Below are 21,112 nucleotides of genomic sequence, written 5' to 3'. Positions count from 1 at the left end.
AAAAAGAAAATCCCCTGTCAAAATAAATAGACAAATAAGCAATAGTGATAAAATGAAATAAATTCAAATTTCATGCAATTTTAACATAGTCACGAAATAAATGAAAAGAACGGAGAAAACCAGTCCACACCGAACCGCATACACGTTTGCCCATCGAGCTAAAAATAATCTAATCTGGAGAAAAGTTTGCCAAAAAAACTACCAAACCAAAGAATTTTATCTTACTAAATTTTATTTCTATGGCCAATTTTGTCAAAATGTTATTTTTATAGAAAATTTCGTAAAAATTTTATTTTCATAGAAAATTTTGTCAAAATTTTATTTCCATAGAAAATTTTGTCACAATTTATTTCCAAAGAAAATTTTGTTACAATTTTATTTCCATAGAAAATTGTGTCCAAATTTTATTTCTTTATTTCTTCTATAGAAAAGGTTCCCAAAAGTTTATTTCAATAGAAATTTTATCAAAATTTTATTCCTACATAAAATTTTGTCACATTTTATTTCTATAGAAAATTTTGTCAAAATTTTATTTCTATAGAAAATTTTATCAAAAATTTTATTTATATAGAAAATTTTGTCAAAAATTTTATTTATATAGAAAATTTTGTCAAAAATTTTATTTATATAGAAAATTTTGTCAAAAAATTTTTTTTAATAGAAAACTTAGTCAAAAATTTATTTCCATAGAAAATTTTGTCAAAATTTTATTTCCTAAAAAAATTCGTCAAAATTTTATTTCCTAAAAAAATTTGTCAAAATTTTACTGCTATAGAAAATTTTGTCAAAATTTTATTTCTATAGATAATTTTGTCAAAATTTTATTTCCATAGAAAACTTTGTCAAAATTTTATTTCCATAGAAAATTTTGTCAAAATTTTATTTCTATACAAAATTTTGTCAAAATTTTGTTTCTATAGAAAATTTTGTCAAAATTTTATTTCTATAGAAAATTTTGCCAAAATTTTATTTCTATAGCGAATTTTGACAAAATTTTATTTTTAAAGAAAATTTTGTCAAAATTTTATTTCTATAGAAAATTTTGCCAAAATTTTATTTCTATAGCCAATTTTGACAAAATTTTATTCCTATTTAAAGTTTTTTTCAAAAGTTTATTTCTATAGAAAATTTTGTAAAAATTTTATTTTTATAGAAAATTTTGTCAAAATTTTATTTCTATAGCCAATTTGGCAAAATTTTATTTTTATGGAAAATTTTGTCAAAATTTTATTTTTATAGAAAATTTTGTCAAAATCTTATTTCGATAAAAAATTTTTGTCCCAATTTTGTTTCCATAGAAAATTTTGTCAACATTTGATTTCCATAGAAAATTTTGTCGCATTTTTATTTCCATAGAAAATTTTGTCAATTTTTTTTTATAGAAAATTTTGTCAAATTTTTTTTTTTATAGAAAATTTTGTCAAAAATTTATTTCCGTAAAAAAATTTGTCAAAATTTTATTTCTATAGAAATTTTTTTTCAAAAAAAAACGAAGGAGACCCCCTTCTTTTAATGTAGCGTTTGACAAACAAGATCAAACGCTGGGAAAATAAGAACATGACTATTTTTTGCAAAACTAATTTAAAAATTTATTTTCGTAACAAACAAAACTAACCAACAAAAAGTATTCAATATAAATAAATAAATATTTGTTTGGAAAGTCCTATGGAGCATATGATTGTTTTACTTCTTGCTAACACGTTTGTGTACAACGAAGCGTATGATCAACTTGAATTCAATTAAAAACTGTTATACGCCACCTAGTACACAAAAAATAAAATGAATGCATATTGGTTGTGTAAATAAATCAACTAACACGTGCCTTTACCTTTACTTTGTATAAATTAATTTAATGTTTACTAATAGTTGAAGATTTTTTTTAGCAATTTTTGTTAAAAGCAAATAAATAACGATATGAGAAAAATAAATACATTTTAATTAACAATTTTTTTGCAATGTCTAGGAAACATTGATAAGCAAATTATATGAAAAACTTGTAATACACGTAATACCAGGAAGTGTTGATGTTTTTTAGGCTACCAGTGTATTATAATTTTTAAATTGCTCCGTCAATCTAGGGTAATATATTGGGTTTTAATTATAAAAAAAAAAATTGGAGATAGATCGCTAAAAAATAATTGTCTGATTTTTCTCGCACTGTATACCTCTAGAATTTTGAGATCTTACCTTTTTGGCATCACAATTTCCAATGTTTCCGTTTGTCTTCGTTCTCTGAAAATCTCTGGAAATTATTCATTTTCACCTAATTTGCATACATTAATCTGCGTTTTTAAAAATATAAACCCTCCATCCACCAACTACCAAACATCTTCACATAAAATTTTAAAATTTTTCTCGAATCCCTGGCATGGCTTCTGCCTGACTGTCTTTAGCAAACACTTACTTTACTTTTTCTGGTCGTAAAAAGTAAAAACGACGCTAAAACTTTTAATGAACACACTTTTTAGTTAGGTAAATATTTAACGATTTCTTGTAACTATTACGAAATTCTTGCTAACATGAAATTAAACATTGAAATAATTTTTTATGGTGGAAAAAAGGAAAATGGGCAAAATTTGTTTCTCAAAAAATTCATAATGAAGTTTTTGATAGACTAAGAGATTAAACATTTCGAATGGCAATGGATGCACTTATTAAGTTACGGAGTATATACCAAATTATAATCATGACTAAGAAGATTTGAGGATCGCAGTATGAGGTCTGCCTATTTTGATTGTTGGGGTCTGATACTCCTTTTTTGCCAACGACAGTTTAATAGGTCAATTAGCAACTAAATTGATATTTTAAAATACAGAAAACGCTATGAGATTAACTGAACAACCAATCGTTAAATCGTATTTTCATATTATCTCTCATGTGCAAAACTATTGCAGAATTGTAGTATTGACTGAGATTGGGTAAACGATTTGGTTTTTGGGAGAAAATGGGAAAAAACGTGAACCTTTTTTCGGCTTATAAGGAATGGATATTGATTGATTGGCGGCTTTATTTCCATCTAAGTGAGCCGGCTAATCCAAGAATCTGATAGAATACGGTTGGAGTATAAATAAAAATAAGAACTTTTGTAGCTTTTGCAATTTTGACACCGCATTTTGTATCAAAAGTGTTTGACAAACCTCTAAAAACTCATACGTTGCACTGTAACCTTCTGCTTAAAATATGTAATACGCCCCCTAGTTCATATTATTTAAATATATCATACGCCTCTCTGTACCTATCTATTTAAATATGTAATACGCCACCTTGTTCATCCTAATGAAATTCATCATGCGCCACCCCGTATATTAAAAAAAAAATTAAATACTGAATAATAAATGCCCTGTAATCGAATGTGAAGTACTGGAAATCCAGAGTCTTTTAGAAAATGTTTTATGTATTAATAAAAATGACGATCTTAGAACTCCATTCACAAAAATTTTCTTTTTTAAATTCAATCACGAAATTAATTGATCCAATTAATTTTTTAATTGAAATGTCTTCAATCACAGAAATGATAGTATCAATTAAAAAATTAATTGAAAGTCAATTAAAAAATTAATTGACCCAATTAAAAAATGAATTGATATTATCAATTGAAACAAATCAACTAAAAAAATTGTTAATTAAATTTTTAATTTAATATTTTTTTTAAGTCAATTAAGACTTTAATTGAAAAAAATTTCGTGAATTTTTTCTGTGTTCGGTATCAAAAGTGTCTAGCAAAACTCATACGACTTACTTTACTTCTAAAAACTCATACACCCCCTGTACCTTTCAATTTAAAATATGTAATACCCACTTATTTCATATTATTTAAATTTGTTATACGCCACCTAGTTCATCCTAATGGCATCATAATTAACAAAATAAATTAAGCATTTTTTAAAGTCCATTTATTTGATTAGACCCACTCATAAAATCGGCAGATTTCTTCTCCGTGCAAGAGTCTATTAGAAAATGTTGTTGAGTATTAATAAAAGTGACGATTTTTGTTGGTTTGACGATTTTAGAACTCCATTCTGTATCAAAAGTGTCTGGCAAAACTCATACGTCTTATTTTACTACTAAAAACTCTTACGCCACTCTGTACCTTTCTATTTAAATTATGTAATACGCCACTTAGTTCATATTATTTAAATATATCATACGCCTCTCGGTACCTATCTATTTAAATATGTTATACGCCACCTTGTTCATCCTAATGAAATACATCATACGCCACCCTGACAATTAATTAAATAAATTAAGAATATTTTTCCGATTTATTTGATTATACCTACACGTAAAATCGTCAACCTCCTTTTCCGTTCAGGACTGAATTAAAAAATGACCTGTAAACGAATGTGAAGTACCGTGAAACCGAGAGTCTGTTAGAAAATGTTTTGTGTATTAATAAAAATTACGATTTTTGTGGCTTTGGCGATTTTAGAACTCCATTCTATATCAAAAGCTTCTGGCAAAACTCATACGTCTTACTTCATTTCTAAAAACTCATACGCCACTCTGTACATTTTTATTGAAATATGTCATATTTAAATATATCATACGCCTCTCTGTACCTATCTATTTAAATATATAATACGCCACCTTGTTCATCCTAATTAAATACATCATACGCCACCCTGACAACTAATTAAATAAATTAAGATTTTTTCCCCATTTATTTGATTATACCTACACGTAAAATCGTCAACCTCCTTTTCTGTTCCATTCGGTATCAAAAGTGTCTGGCAAAACTCATACGCCTTACTTTACTTCTAAAAACTCATACGCCCCCTGTACCTTTCAATTTAAAATATGTAATACGCCACCTTGTCGCCACCTAATACCATGACAATTAACAAAATAAATTAAGTATTTTTTACGCCCATTTATTTGATTATACCCACATATAAAATCGGCAGCTTTCTTCTCCGTCCAAGACTGACTTAACAAATGGTCTGTGATCGCATATGAAGTACTGTGAGACCGGGTGTCTGTTAGAAAAGGGATTGAGTATTAATAAAAATTACGATTTTTTATGGCTTTGGCACATTTAGAACACCATTCTGTATCAAAAGTGTCTTGCAAAACTCTTACGTCTTATAAAAAAAAACCCTAAAAAAGTATACGCCCCTCCGTTCGTTTCTATTGAAATACATCATACGCCACCTGGACAATAACTAGAAATAGAAAATGGGTTGAGTATTAAAAATAGAAAATGGTTTGAGTATTACAAAAAATGACAATATTTGTGGCTTTGGCGATTTGAAACCCGATTTTGTATAAAAAGTGTCTGGCAGAACTCACATGTCTTACTTTACCTCTACAAACTCATACGCCACTCCGTTCGTTTCTATTAAAATACATCATACGCCACCCTGACAATTAATAAAATAAATTAAGTATAGTTTTAAGCCCATTTATTTGATTATACCAACACGTAAAAACGGCAGCTTCTTTCTTCGTGAAGGAATGACTTAAAAAATCGGCTGTGATCGTATATGGAGAACTGTGAAACCGAGAGTCTGCTAGACAATTAGACAGTTTGAGTATTACTAAAAATTACAATTTTTGTGGCTTTTGCGATTTTGAAAATCGATTTTGTATAAAAAGTGTCTGGCAGAACTCACATGTCTTACTTTACCTTTACGAACTCATACGGCACTCCGTTTGTTTCTATTGAAATACATTATACGCCACCCTGACAATGAATAAAATAAATTATGTATTTTTTTAAGCCCATTTATTTGATTATACCTACATGTAAAATCGGCAGATTCCTTCTTCGTGAAGGAATGACTTAAAAAATGGGCTGTGATCGTATATGGAGAACTGTGAAACCAAGAGTCTGATAATAATGGTTGGAGTATAAATAAAAATGAAAATGGTTTCAGTATATATTACTAAAAATGACGACAAAGCAAAAAAGGCTTTGTTTTAGAACACCATTCTGTATTAAAAGTGTCAGGCAAAATCCATACGTCTTACTTTACATCTAACACCTCATACGCCACCCAGTACCTGTTTATTGAAATATGTAATACGCCACCTAGTCCATATTATTTAAATACATCATACGCCACCTTGTTCATACTAATGAAATCCATCATACGCCACCCTATATAAAACACAAAATATATTAATTATTGTTTTAAGATCGTTTAATTGATTATAGCTACATGTAAAATGTTCTTCCGGATAATGTGGTGTAACACACCAAATAGCTTTGAAGCCTAACGAAGCTATATTGAATTACTCTAAATTGAAAAGATTTTATATCTATCTCTAAATATACACTTGTCACTCTTTGTTTGTCTCAAAAAAGACAATTTTCCACGCCAAAAAAATAGAAGATACTTACCGGTACAATTGAACAATTTTCCTTAAATGTCTCCTTCACATAATTCAAATTTCTTTGACATTTATCACCCTTAGGTTTACTGCAAACACTTGTCAGTTAAATTTGATATTTCGCAGTTTGTTTCAAGGGTACTTCTTCCATTACTATTTCAAGTTTCGTCTGGTTTTGTATAGAAGGACCATTTGGGATAAAAAAAAGGTTTTGCACCAAGATGATATTCTATTAAGTTCTTCAAAGCTTTGTGGTATTTAAATCGTTAAAAAGGTATGGCAAATCGCTTTGTATATATTTTTTTCTGTCTTTTGCAAGTCTTAACTATGGCAATGACATTTGAAAAAGGATGTATGGTGTTTTCTATAAACCCTATAAGCAATTATTTGGAATAAAAATAAAGCCACTTAAATAAAATTCCAATGGAAAGGAATGCCAAAGGTCCTTAGAAGAAGAAAAAACCCGCTCTGTTTAGGCCCCTTTAAAGACTCTGACATAGTTACTAGATTCATAGACAAATGTGTGGAATTTTTTACTCCTTTAATCCTAGAAAAGGGGCAAAACTTTTTTTAAAAGCTTAATGTTGTAAAAGAATTTTAAGTGCTTGGGGTAAAAGATACCAAAAAAAGAAAAGAAGAGTCTACCCAAGAGTTACTGCTTAAAACCACTAGGACAAGAATGAGGGATGTGATATTTAACAATGATACACAAAATTTAGACGGATAACTTGAAAGTGAAGTTTATAACAAAATTATTCAAAAAAAGAAATTAAATTAAGAGAATTTTTATTTTTTTTTACAAAAAGGATTTCATGATCAAATAAGAGCATATATACCGAGGTTTATTTATTTGTTCTCATTTCACCATACAACGCCTAGAGAAATACTTCCTGCCAATCCCCTTTTATTAAAAAAAATTCTAGCCTTAAAACCCTAATGCATAGTGCAAAAGTATAACACACTAAAGAAGACCGTCTGAAAACAAATAAGAAAATCTTAAAAGAATATTTCTTAAGAGCAAAAAGGCAGCCATGGATTTCAATGAATTGAAGATATGTTCCTTTGTTTGCCGAAGCCATTCAATTCTATTGGACAATACGAAGAAAGCGTTCTCGCTATAAAAACCAACAAGAAAAGATTTCCAATTAAAAGCTAGTGCATTATTCAATGGAATCATTTAATGGTATTTCAATTGAAATGAAATCGATTAGTCAAGAGGTCAATTATACGAAAAAGTTAAATCTTGGAAGGAATGGAATGTAATAAACTTTATAGATTTCATCATTTTTCATGAAATATTACAGAATACGAAAAAATTGTTTGGGCCATTATAGCGTATACGTAATTTTATTTTAAAAGTTAAGTGAGCGTATACGTAATTGTAATACCTATTATAATAAAGTATACGTATTGAACTTCAAAAGCATCCTATATAATGTTCTGATTGAAATCCATCAAAACGACCTATGAGTGTAAATCGGCCGAAAGCTATATATTGGAGCTATATCTAAATCTGAACCGATTTCAACCAAATTTGGCACGCACTGCTACAATGCTAATCCTACTCCCTGTGCAAAATTTCAACTAAATCGGAGCAAAAAATTGGCCTCTGTGGTCATATGAGTGTAAATCGGCCGAACGATATATATGGGAGCTATATCTAAATCTGAACCGATTTCAACCAAATTTGGCACGCATAGCTACAATGCTAATTCTACTCCCTGTGCAAAATTTCAACCAAATTGGGGTAGAACTCTGGCTTCTGGGACCGTATTAGTCCATATCGGGCGAAAGATATATATGGGAGCTATATCTAAATCTGAACCGATTTCAATAAAATTTGGCACACTTGACTATAGTACTAATTGTTCTTCTTGTGCAAAATTTTAAGCAAATTAGGGTAAAACTCTGGCTTCTGGGGCCATATACGTCCATATCGGGCGAAATATATATATGGGAGCTATATCTAAATCTGAACCGATTTCTTCCAAAATCGATAGGGATCTATTCTGAGTCAAAACACATACTTGTGCCAAATTTGAACACGATTGGACTAAAACTGCGACATAGACTTTGATTACAAAAATGTGTTCACGGACAGACGGACATCGCTATATCGACTCAAGAGCCCAACCTGAGCATTTTTGCCAAAGACACCATGTGTCTATCTCGTCTCCTTCTGGGTGTTGCAAACATATGCACTAACTTATAATACCCTGTTCCACAGTGTGGCGCAGGGTATAAAAACTATAATAGATAGACACCACCCAAATATGGACAATATTTAGGGGACTGTGAGTATCCGCTTCGGAGAACTTTCACTGTACCACAATAACGTTTCTTAATATTTTTATTATATATAATTTTTTTTTTATTATCACAAAAAATATAATCTTGTATTATGGAAAAATACCGCCTTAAAAAAAATCCAGGTAACAAAAAAAATCAATGGAGTTAAGTGCAATAATAGGCAACCTCAAACCAATATGTAAGGCTCACTCGCTCTCTTTATGTCTCTCTCACCCTCGAACATATCAAAGCAAAAAGATGCTTAAGCACAAATATGTTTTGAAACACTTAGTATACTTTAAGGCATAGACTGGAAAGACTAGATGATGCCTCTCATTCTCATACTCTTGCCCACTTAACATAAGATTTTTTTCCCTATGCCATCATGATATTCATTTTGCCTTTTTTGTCTTGGTTGAGATTTTTTCTCGTTACGTTTCTTCTTTTTTTTGTTTTTTTTGCATGTAGGTTTTGTTTCTTGTGCAGAATTGTTAATGATTTTTGCGTTGTTTTTTTACAAACTGAACTGTGTAGATATATATGGAAGAGAATGTTAAAAATACACGCTGTGGAATAACAATTTTTATAGCATACTTTAGGGTGGTAGGTTTGCTGGTGGGGGGGGAGGGTGTTAAAGGTTTGATTTTGTAGGGTCGCCTTAGTCCATTGCGGCAAAGTCATGTACAAGTCATCTTTACAGATACTCACATACGCACACACACATACATACACACACGTTATACGTTCATGAAGCACACGTGCCCTGTGTTTTCATATTTGTGCGTTTTGTGATCTCCCCACTTTACCATTTCCCACTATAGTCTCTGGTGCCATTGAGCGCACAGCTTTCATTTACATGCATAAAACTTTAGTATATTTTCAGGCATTGGCGTAGGATGTCTGCTATTGTTTTACTTCTTTCGTTTCGTTTCGTTTCACTTTCCCATGTTAGCCTTTCACAACCATTTCGTTGTTGCTCCCCAATGGTATTATCATATAAAACTAACGCATAAATATGTTTATTAGCTTGAATTGTTTTGCAGTATTCGTGGTGGAATGATGTAGGTGGTTTCGGTGTTGGTGCTGGTTTATAAATGGCCCACCTTAAGCTTAAGTTTTTTTTTGTGTTTTTTTTTTCGAGTCCTATGCGTATGTGTAATATTTAATATTTATTAAAACAAATATGCCCCCCGAAAAATTACACACATTTGTCTAATAAAAATTCATGAACCAATTTTGCTGTTGTTCTGTTAGGAGGAGGAGGAGTTATATCTTGCATAAAATTTCAATATTCAAACATGCCATAAAAATGTTTGTATTATTTGTTGTACAATATTTCTTAATATCAGCAAACTATCAGAAAATTCAATTAGATTTTCCTTTATCTGTTGGTGTTGCATATTAATCAAATGGGCAGAAAGGAAGAAATATAATTTCAGGTTACATGAGGGATGGTTTTCTTGAGCTTATTAAAATATTCGTAGGGCTTAAATATAAGCCTACAAATATTGCAATTCGATTGGAGGCCAAATAAAAACTAAATTTTTGCGATTCGTGATTGCGAAATATACCAGAATTTTTAGCCTATTCAAACCCAAAAGGTTTCTAGTTCTACCTCATTATAGATTTTCCATTTATTTATATTGTTGTCAATAAAGTGAAACATCCCCAATTTTGACACTCTGAAAGGGGGCAATATTTAGGGGGACTCATAAGAGGACTCTTCCCAAAAATGGACAAAATTAAGGCAATCGTGGGTAAAATTAGAATTCACAATGGTCCAATATGGGACAATTATGCTAAATAATGTTTACATCAAGTATACGCACCATTGTTCCATTATTGAAAGCAATCATACGCTACAGTGGTCTGTTCTATAATTAAAAACACTTATACGCTACAGTGGTCTAATAATGTGGCTAAGTTATAAGGCTAGCTAAAACATAAATTCAAATTAAATAAAGTAAAATCGAACAGAATTAAAACTACTGCCAAAAAAAAAAATCAAAAATCCCACACCAAAAAATTGTATATAAAATTAAACAAAAATAATAATACACTAAAAGATTTGTTTCGTAATTGTTCCATAATTGAAAACACTCATACGCTACTAGGCCATACATAAATACTTTTATAAAATTTTATAAAATATTATAAAATAATATTTAATATTTATTAAAACAAATATGCCCCCCGAAAAATTACACACATTTGTCTAATAAAAATTCATGAACCAATTTTGCTGTTGTTCTGTTAGGAGGTCGGTGGTTATATCTTGCATAAAATTTCAATATTCAAACATGCCATAAAAATGTTTGTATTATTTGTTGTACAATATTTCTTAATATCAGCAAACTACCAGAAAATTCAATTAGATTTTCCTTTATCTGTTGGTGTTGCATATTAATCAAATGGGCAGAAAGGACGGAGTATAATTTCATGTTACATGAGGGATGGTTTTCTTGAGCTTACTAAAATATTCTTAGGGCTCTATTTAAGCCTAAAAATATGGCACTTCGATTGGAGGCCAAATAAAAACTAAATTTTTGTGATTCCGAAATATACCAGAATTTTTAGCCTATTTAACTCTCAAAATAACCGCCTTGATGTTATGATCAGCAAAGGATTGATACAAAAGGTTTCTAGTTCTACCTCTTTATATACTTTCCATTTATTTATTTTGTTGTCAATAAAGTGAAACCTCCCCAATTTTGATACTCTGACAGACGGAAAAATCTCAAAAGGGGGCAATTTTTAGGGGGACTCGTAACAGGACTCTTCCCAAAAATGGACAAAATTAAGGCAACTGTGGGTGAAATTAGAAATGAAATGATGTTTACAGCAAGTATACGCACCATAGATCCATTATTGAAAACACTCATACGCTACCGTGGTCTAATATTATGGCTAGGCAATATAAACCAAGTATATACGGCCGTAAGTTCGGCCAGGCCGAATCTTATGTACCCTCCACCATGGATTGCGTAGAAACTTCTACGAAAGACTGGCATCCACTAATTTCAACTCACATGGTTGTTAAATATCATATACTACCACCACGTACCAAATTTCAACCAGATCGGATGAATTTTGCTTCTCCAAAAGGCACCGGAGGTCAAATCTGGGGATCGATTTATATGCGAGCTATATATTATTATGGACTGAGAGGAACCAATTCCTGCATGGTTGTTGGATACCCTATACTAACATTACGTACCAAATTTCAACCGAATGGGAAGAATTTTGCTCTTCCAAGGCGCTCCGGAGTTCAAATCTAGGGATCGGTTTATATGGGGCCTATATATAATTATGGACCGATATCGACCAATTTTTGCATGGGCGTTTGAGGCCATATAGTAACATCACGTACCAAATTTCAACTGAATCAGATGAATTTTGGTCTTCCAAGAGGCTCCGGAGGTCAAATCTGGTGATCGGTTTATATGGGGGCTATATATAATTATGGACCGATATGGACCAATTTTTGCATGGTTGTTAGAGACCATATACCAATACCATGTACCAAATTTCAGCCGGATCGGATGAAATTTGCTTCTCTTAGAGGCTCCGCAAGCCAAATCGGGGGATCGGTTTATATGGGGGCTATATATAATTATGGACCGATATGGACCATTTTTTGCATGGTTGTTAGAGACCATATACTAACACCATGTACCAAATTTCAGCCGGATCGGATGAAATTTGCTTCTCTTAGAGGCTCCGCAAGCCAAATCGGGGGATCGGTTTATATGGGGGCTATATATAATTATGGACCGATATGGACCAATTTTTGCATGGTTATTAGAGACCATATACTAACACCATGTACCAAATTTCAGCCGGATCGGATGAATTTTGCTTCTCTTAGAGCAATCGCAAGCCAAATTTGGGGATCCATTTATATGGGGGCTATACGTAAAAGTGGACCGATATGGACCAATTTTTGCATGGGTTTTGAGACCATATACTAACACCATGTACCAAATTTAAGCCGGATCGTATGAAATTTGTTTCTCTTAGAGCAATCGCAAGCCAAATTTGGGGGTCCGTTTATATGGGGGTTATACGTAAAAGTGGATTGATATGGCCCATTTGCAATACCATCCGACCTACATCAATAACAACTACTTGTGCCAAGTTTCAAGTCGATAGCTTGTTTCGTTCGGAAGTTAGCGTGATTTTAACAGACGGACGGACGGACGGACATGCTCAGATCGACTCAGAATTTCACCACGACCCAGAATATATATACCATACTTTATGGGTTCTTAGAGCAATATTTCGATGTGTTACAAACGGAATGACAAAGTTAATATACCCCATCCTATGGTGGAGGGTATAAAAACACTTATACGCTACAGTGGTCTAATAATATGGCTAAGTTATAAGGCTAGGTAAAACATAAATTCTAATTAAATAAAGTAAAATCGAACAGAATTAAAACCAATAAAAAATCAAAAAAACCCACACCAAAAAATCGAAATTGTATAAAAAAGTAAACAAAAATAATAATACATTAAAAGATTTGTTTCGTAATTATTCCATAATTGAAAACACTCATACGCTACTAGACCATACAAAAATACTTTTATAAAATTTTATAAAATCTCCCAAATTAAAACACCAATTTTTTTAAATAAAAATCCTACCAAAAACTTGTATATAAAATTTTAAAAATTTATATAATACATCAAGAGATTTATTTTTCTCTTAAATTATTTTATTGCTATTGCTTTTGGAAACAAAACAACAAAATTTCCCAAATTTCTCTCACCCCAGTTTTGACAAAAGACCCAAGAGATACTTGAATTTATTGACCTGTCAGCACTTCTTGAGCAAAAGTATTTTTCTTTACCAACCACCTCCCTTCGCCACAAATCCTTTCTTCCTCCACATTCTAAGAAATCAAGGGCAATTTAATTTCAGTGTTCATCACAGTACCATTAAGGCTATCAATTTGCAAATTCCTTAGTGGCCATTTCAATATTTGTACACGCAGACATGTGGTAATCCCAGGGACCCATCAAAGCACAAACAATTTCTTACATTGAGGCTTACAACGAATACTTTACTTCACATACACTTTACAATCAATCGAATGAGGGTAAGAAGAAAGCACAAACCAGTGTTGAGTATAAATTGGAATTTCACTTCGAACACGTTTCGCTTTTATACAATAAAACATGCGAAACCACAGGGCGCTACTATGTATTTTATTTCACTCTAATGCCAGTACCTTTAATCCCTTAACATGTATATCAAATGATCCATTGCAGATATACAAACATGGTCATCCGTTGTGTAGTCAATCAAATGTTTTTGTTTTTATAGCTTTGTTTTTGTTTTGACATTTTGTTCATCTCGGTAAAAAAAATAAATCTGAAAAAAGAAATCAAACTCAATGTATGCTGAAATGTAAAATAGCGTATATAGAAAAATAAAAAACAAACTCTTTTCGGCATTTAATATATTCATTTTGTGTGTAAGTTAAAACTTACAAATTAAAAAAATTAATTACCTTATTTTTTTTAATTAAAAATTATAAATCCGAAATCAGATTATTATTATTATTATATTAAAAATAAAATTTTCAAATATTCCAGTGGAGAGATTCCGAGAAAAGAACGTAGTATAATCAAATTCGAGCTGTTTAACTTCATGCATCGGTCAGTGGAGCGTATGACTAATATCAATTCTTTTTTTTTAATTATAGTTCACGGGCACGTATACTTCACTTAAATTCCATTAAAATTATTCATACGCACCCATATCCTAAAATGTTTTGAGTTAGTAGAGTTAAGAAGTTATGGGGATTTTATTATCAATTTAAACGAAATAAAAGACAATTGCGAAATATATAATATAGATCTATTGCTTTTGTAGATAATTTTTACCATTTTGTCCTTTCAAATTTGGCCACTTAAATAGTTGAACTCTATAAATCGACCAGTAGAACGTATAAATAATATTAATTTTTGAAACTTCCAATAAAACTCTATTTGATAATAGACCACTGGAACGTATACTTGACATCAATTGTATTAATATTATTCATACACACTGTCACCCCACATATCTCTTAACTTGAATCATTTGATTTATAATAAACTGTCTGAGATTTTTTTTGTATCAATTCAATTCCAATTTATAACAATTTCATATCGTCGTGCTTTATATCGATTTATTGCTTTTGTAGGTAATTTATTCACTTTGTCCTTTGAAATTTGGCCACTTATATTGTTTAACTCTATAAATCGACCAGTAGAGCGTATAAATAATATTAACTTTTGAATATTAGGCCACTGGAACGTATACTTGACACCAATTCTATTAAAATTATTCATACGCACTGACATCCGACATATCAGTTTAATTCCAATTTATAATAATTTCATATCGACTTGGAACTGTTATGTTATTTTTCCCTTTGTTATTTTAAATTTGACAATTTATCAAGTTTAACTCTATAAACCGACCAAGGGAACGTATAAATAATATTCATTTTTAAAACTTTCATAAAACTCTATTTGATAATAGACCACTGGAACGTATGTCTGACACCAATTCTATTAAAATTATTCATACGCACTGTCACCCCTCATATCTCTTAACTTGAATCATTTGATTTATAATAAACTGTCTGAGATTTTTTTGTATCAATTCACTTCCAATTAATAACAATTTCATATCGTTGTGTTTTATATCGATTTGTTACTTTTGTGTTATTTTTCCCTTTGTGATTTTAATTTCGGCAATTTACGAAGTTTAGCTATATAAATAGATCAGTGGAACTAATATTAACTTTTGAATATTCCATAAAACTCTATTTTATAATATGCCACTGGAACGTATACTTGACACCAATTCTATTAAAATTTTTCATACGCACTGACATCCCACATATCAGTTTAATTCCAATTTATAATAATTTCGTATCGACTTGGAACTTTTATGATATTTTTCCCTTTGTGATTTTAATTTGACAATTTATGAAGTTTAACTCTATAAATCGACCAATGGAACGTATAACTAATATTAATTTTTGAATATTCCATAAAACTCTATTTTATAATAGGACACTTAGCGTATACTTGACAACAATTTTATTAAAATTATTCATACGCACTGACATCCCACATATCAGTTTAATTCCAATTTATAATAATTTCATAACGACTTGGAACTTTTATGTTATTTTTCCCTTTGTTATTTTAAATTTGACAATTTATCAATTCAATTCCAATTTATAACAATTTCATATCGTTGTGTTTTATATCGACTTGGAACTTTTATGATATTTTTCCCTTTGTGATTTCAAATTTGGTAATTTATGAAGTATAGCTCTATAAATCGACCAGTGGGACGTATAACTAATATTAATTTTTGAATATTCCATAAAACTCTATTTGATAATAGGCCACTGGAACGTATACTTGACACCAATTCTATTAAAATTATTCATACGCACAGACATCCCACATATCAGTTTAATTCCAATTTATAATAATTTCATATGGACTTGGAACTTTTATGTTATTTTCCCCTTTGTGATTTTAAATTTGACAATTTATGAAGTTTAACTTTATAAATCGACCAATGGAACGTATAAATAATATTAATTTTTGAAACTTCCAATAAAACTCTATTTGATAATAGGCTACTGGAACGTATGTCTGACACCAATTCTATTAAAATTATTCATACGCAGTGACATCCCTCATATCTCTTAATTTGAATCATTTGATTTATAATAAACTGCCTGAGGTTTTTTTTATCAATTCAATTCCAATTCATATCGTTGTGTTTTATATCGATTTGTTACTTTTGTGTTATTTTTTCCTTTGTGATTTTAATTTCGGCAATTTACGAAGTTTAGCTATATAAATAGATCAGTGGAACTAATATTAACTTTTGAATATTCCATAAAACTCTATTTTATAATAGGCCACTGGAACGTATACTTGACACAAATTCTATTAAAATTTTTCATACGCACTGACATCCCACATATCAGTTTAATTCCAATTTATAATAATTTCGTATCGACTTGGAACTTTTATGATATTTTTCCCTTTGTGATTTTAAATTTGACAATTTATGAAGTTTAACTCTATAAATCGACCAATGGAACGTATAAATAATATTAATTTTTGACTATTATATAAAACTCTAAATAGGACACTGAAGCCTATACTTGACAACAATTTTATTAAAGTTATTCATACGCACTGACATCCCACACATCACTTGATTTGAAGCACTTGATTTAAATAACTTGATTTATAATAAATTGTCTGTGTTAATTCATTTCCAATTTATATCAATTTCATATCATTTTGGTTTATATCGACTTGTTACTTTTATGTTATTTTTCTTCTTGTCCTTTCAAATTTGGCCATTTATATAATTTAACTCTATAAATCGACCAGTGGAACGTATAACTAATATTAATTTTTTGAAACTTCCATAAAACTCTATTTGATAATTGGCCAGTGGGACGTATACTTGACATCAATTGTATTAAAATTATTCATATGCACTGCCATCCCGCATAGCTTTGAATCAATTGATTTATAATATATTGTCTGTGTTTTATTATTAATTCCATTCCAATATATAACCATTTTATACAATAATATAAATTAAATTCTACATAAAAATAGGCCACTAGAACGTATACTTAATATCAATTCCATTAAAATTATTCATACGTACTGATATCTAGCATAGCTTTGAATCACTTGATTTAGAGTAAATTTTCTGAGTTTTATTATTAATTCAATTCCAATTTATAACAAAAAATCATATCGTTTTATTTTATATCGAATTGTTTGGGTTTTATGTTATTTTTCCATTTGTCATTTTAAATTTGGCTACTTATGAAGTTTAACTCTATAAATCGACCAATGGAACGTTTAAATAATATTAATTTTTGAAACTTCCTATTATCACTCTATTTGATAATAGGCCGTATACTTCATACCAATTATATTAAAATTATTCATACGCACTGACATCCCATGTATTGTCTGTGTTTTATTATTAAATCAATTCCACTATATAATAATTTTATACAATAATTTAAATAAAATTCTATATAAAAATAGGCGACTGGAACGTATACTTGATATCAATTCTATTAAAATTATTCATACGCACTGCTATCTAGCATAGCTTTGAATCACTTGATTTATAGTAAATTTTCTGAGCTTTATTATTAATTCAATTCCAATTTATAAAAATTTCATATAGTTTTGTTTTATATCGAATTGTTTGATTTTTATATTTTTCCCTTTGTCTTTTTAAATTTGACCACTTATGAAGTTTAACTCTATAAATCGACCAATGGAACGTTTAAATAATATTAATTTTTGAAACTTCCTATTATCACTCTATTTGATAATAGGCCAATGGACCGTATACTTCATACCAATTCTATTAAAATTATTCATACGCACTGACATCCCATGTAGTTTTTAATCATTTGATTTATAATATATTGTCTGTGTTTTATTATTAAATCAATTCCACTATATAATCATTTTATACTATTTTTTATAAATAAAATTCTATATAAAAAAGGCCACTGGAACGTATACTTGAAAATCAATTCTATTAAAATTATTCATACGCACTGATATCTAGCATAGATTTGAACCACTTGATTTATAGTAAATTTTCTGAATTTTATTATTGATTCAATTCCAATTTATGAAAATTTCATATCGATTTTTATATCGAATTGTTTGATTTTTATCTTATTTCCATTTTATTATTTCAAATTTGGCCATTTATGAAATTTAACTCTATAAATCGACCAATGGAACGTATAACTACTATTATTTTTGAATCTAGGCCATTGGAACGTATACTTAACACCAATTCTATTAAAATCATTCATTCGCCTTGACATCCCACTTAACTTTGAATCACATAATTTAAAATAAATTGTCTGTATTTTGTTGTCAATTCATTTGCAATCTATAATCATTTTAAAAAATCGAATATCATCTTTTCTTTTTCTAAATAAGCCATTTTGTCTTTCATCCTCTCAAGTCTGTCTTCTGTCCTTCTGTCTTGTTATATATGGTATGTGTTTGCTTAATTCATATGAATTATTTATACAATCTACACGTTTTATATAACATTATGTGAAATCTACCTTTTTGCTCCTATAATAAGTTTTCCAAAGAAAAAAAAAACAAACCAGCAAAAAGTCAAAGCCAAGGAAACTGGATGGAAGACATAAAAAAGCAAACATAATAAGAGTTCATAACTTTTTCATAAACTCATTTAATGGAATGTGTCTTGTCTACTCCAGCTATACTTAACACGCTGGCAAAAAAAAGCACGACTAAGCCAAAGGTGCAGATGGTGGGCCTCTAGGGTTAAAAACTCATACGTGTATGTGAGAATTTTCTGTTAAGAATATCATTCTCCAACATTAGGGAAGGCAACTTGCCTTCTTCACTGAAGTAGGCTCTTCAAAGTTTCAATTAGAGACAACACCATACCCTCCAAATTGGGTTTTCTCTCGTTTTTTTAAGTCAAACTCTTCTTATGTGTTTCCAAACAAACACAAAATTCCCGCATGAGGCCCGCCAGCCTAAAGGCAGCCATATGTCTGACTGCTCGTTAAGGATGTATTTTATGCTTACTGAAATTATGGTTATTATAACGTTTCACTTCAGCTAACATCAACCAAAGGACAACCATGGAACGCCATCAAGCCCCATTGGACCTCCGGAAAGCCATGACAAAAGACAGTTTGCGACACATAGGCTATGCTAGCTGCATTCGACTGGAAGGTGTTCATTTTAGTGAAGTAAAATAAAGAAATTTTGATTGTTGTCTCTAAGCTTGTCTGCATTTAAAATAACATAAAGTTATTATTATTAAAATAAAATCCCCGTGTCATAACTTCTGGGAGGGAGAATACAATGTTCCCTTTTAAATCTCATTAACGAAAAAGGTGGCCAGGAATTAATGGTAAATTTTATGATGGCATAAGAATAAAATTTATGATAATTGAATTTTACTCATCCGCATTTCCAAGAAATGGGAAAAAAATAATAAAAAAAGAAATAATTAATAAATTAAAAAATCAAATAAAAAATAAGTAAAACATTATGAAAAATTATATACAAAAAAAAGAAAACAAATAGTATGATAAAATCTAGTTAAGCCACCGGTACGCATGATTCATTTTAATTCGAATCGTATAAATCATACGCCCCAAGTGCCCTTAAAATGTAGAGCACTATGATCGAAATCGCCTTTTCGCCATTTGTACTTTTATTTAATTTTATAGTAAATCTTGAAACTCAGATTTTGTATATTTTATATCATAATTCATAAAATTTAATATACGTCATTCAAATTTTATGAATCAAAAGCACATATGACCTCCGCTAACACATAATCTCAATGCATTTCTTACTTGATAAGTATAATACACTACAATGACACGGAAATTTGGTCTACACACTAACATTTTTTTTCTGATTCAATCACGACATATTATTATTTCATTAATTGAAGGTCAATTAAAAAATTAATTGATACTATTAATTTTTGTTTCAATTAAAAAATTCGTTGAATCAATTAAATATTTAATTGAATATTTTTAAAACTCAATTAAGCCTATAATTGGAAAAATTTTTGTGAAATTTGTTTCTATGGAATTTGAATTTTTATAAATCATTCGCACACATGTACCACACAACATTTTTATTATTCACACTCGCAAATATTCGTTCTTCAGTGATAAATTTTTGTAACACACAAATTTCTAAAATTACACATAAAGATTCTAATCTGCATCTCATTTCAAATTCAAAATAGACCTCTTTTCGTTTTCAATTGCAATTAGAAAATCAACGAATACATTAATATATTAATCATTCCTACATAAGACTTTGGGTAAAAAAATCGTTGTCAATCATACGCACCCAAGTCATTCAATATTAATTTTTATATATATAAGTAATCATATGTACAGTACTCAGGTAATTTTCCCATTACAGTCAATCAATCATTCTTACACTTCCAATTTGAAATCAACTTTGAGAGGTTATACAATTTTTCTTTGTTACTATGGCAATTTATTTATTACGTATGATTAATTATAATTGATAATAGAAGATATTTGTAATATTAGTAATCATACGCCACAAATTCTATGTCACGAATTCAGAAAAGTCTTCGTTTTTATACCCTCCATCATAGGATGGGGGTATATTAACTTTGTCATTCCGTTTGTAACACATCGAAATATTGCTCTAAGACCCCATAAAGTATATATATTCTGGGTCGTGGTGAAATTCTGAGTCGATCTAAGCATGTCCGTCCGTCTGTTGAAATCACGCTAACTTCCGAACGAAACAAGCTATCGACTTGAAACTTGGCACAAGTAGTTGTTATCGATGTAGGTCGGATGGTATTGAAAATGGGCCATATCGGTCCACTTTTACGTATAGCCCCCATATAA

The 21,112-nt window shown here is 29.9% G+C and overlaps 1 protein-coding gene across 2 annotated transcripts in view; it reads left to right on the top strand.

Moving 5' to 3' along the window:
* futsch overlaps positions 1–21,112 on the top strand; it is a 298,432-nt gene that overhangs the window by 190,032 nt on the left and 87,288 nt on the right. The gene's annotated exons all lie outside the window — the stretch shown is intronic.

Source organism: Haematobia irritans, chromosome 3, assembly GCF_050003625.1.
Source record: "Haematobia irritans isolate KBUSLIRL chromosome 3, ASM5000362v1, whole genome shotgun sequence".
Lineage (NCBI taxonomy): Eukaryota > Metazoa > Arthropoda > Insecta > Diptera > Muscidae > Haematobia > Haematobia irritans.
Note: the sequence above shows the minus strand (reverse complement) of the source record. Positions and strands in the feature narration are given on the sequence as shown.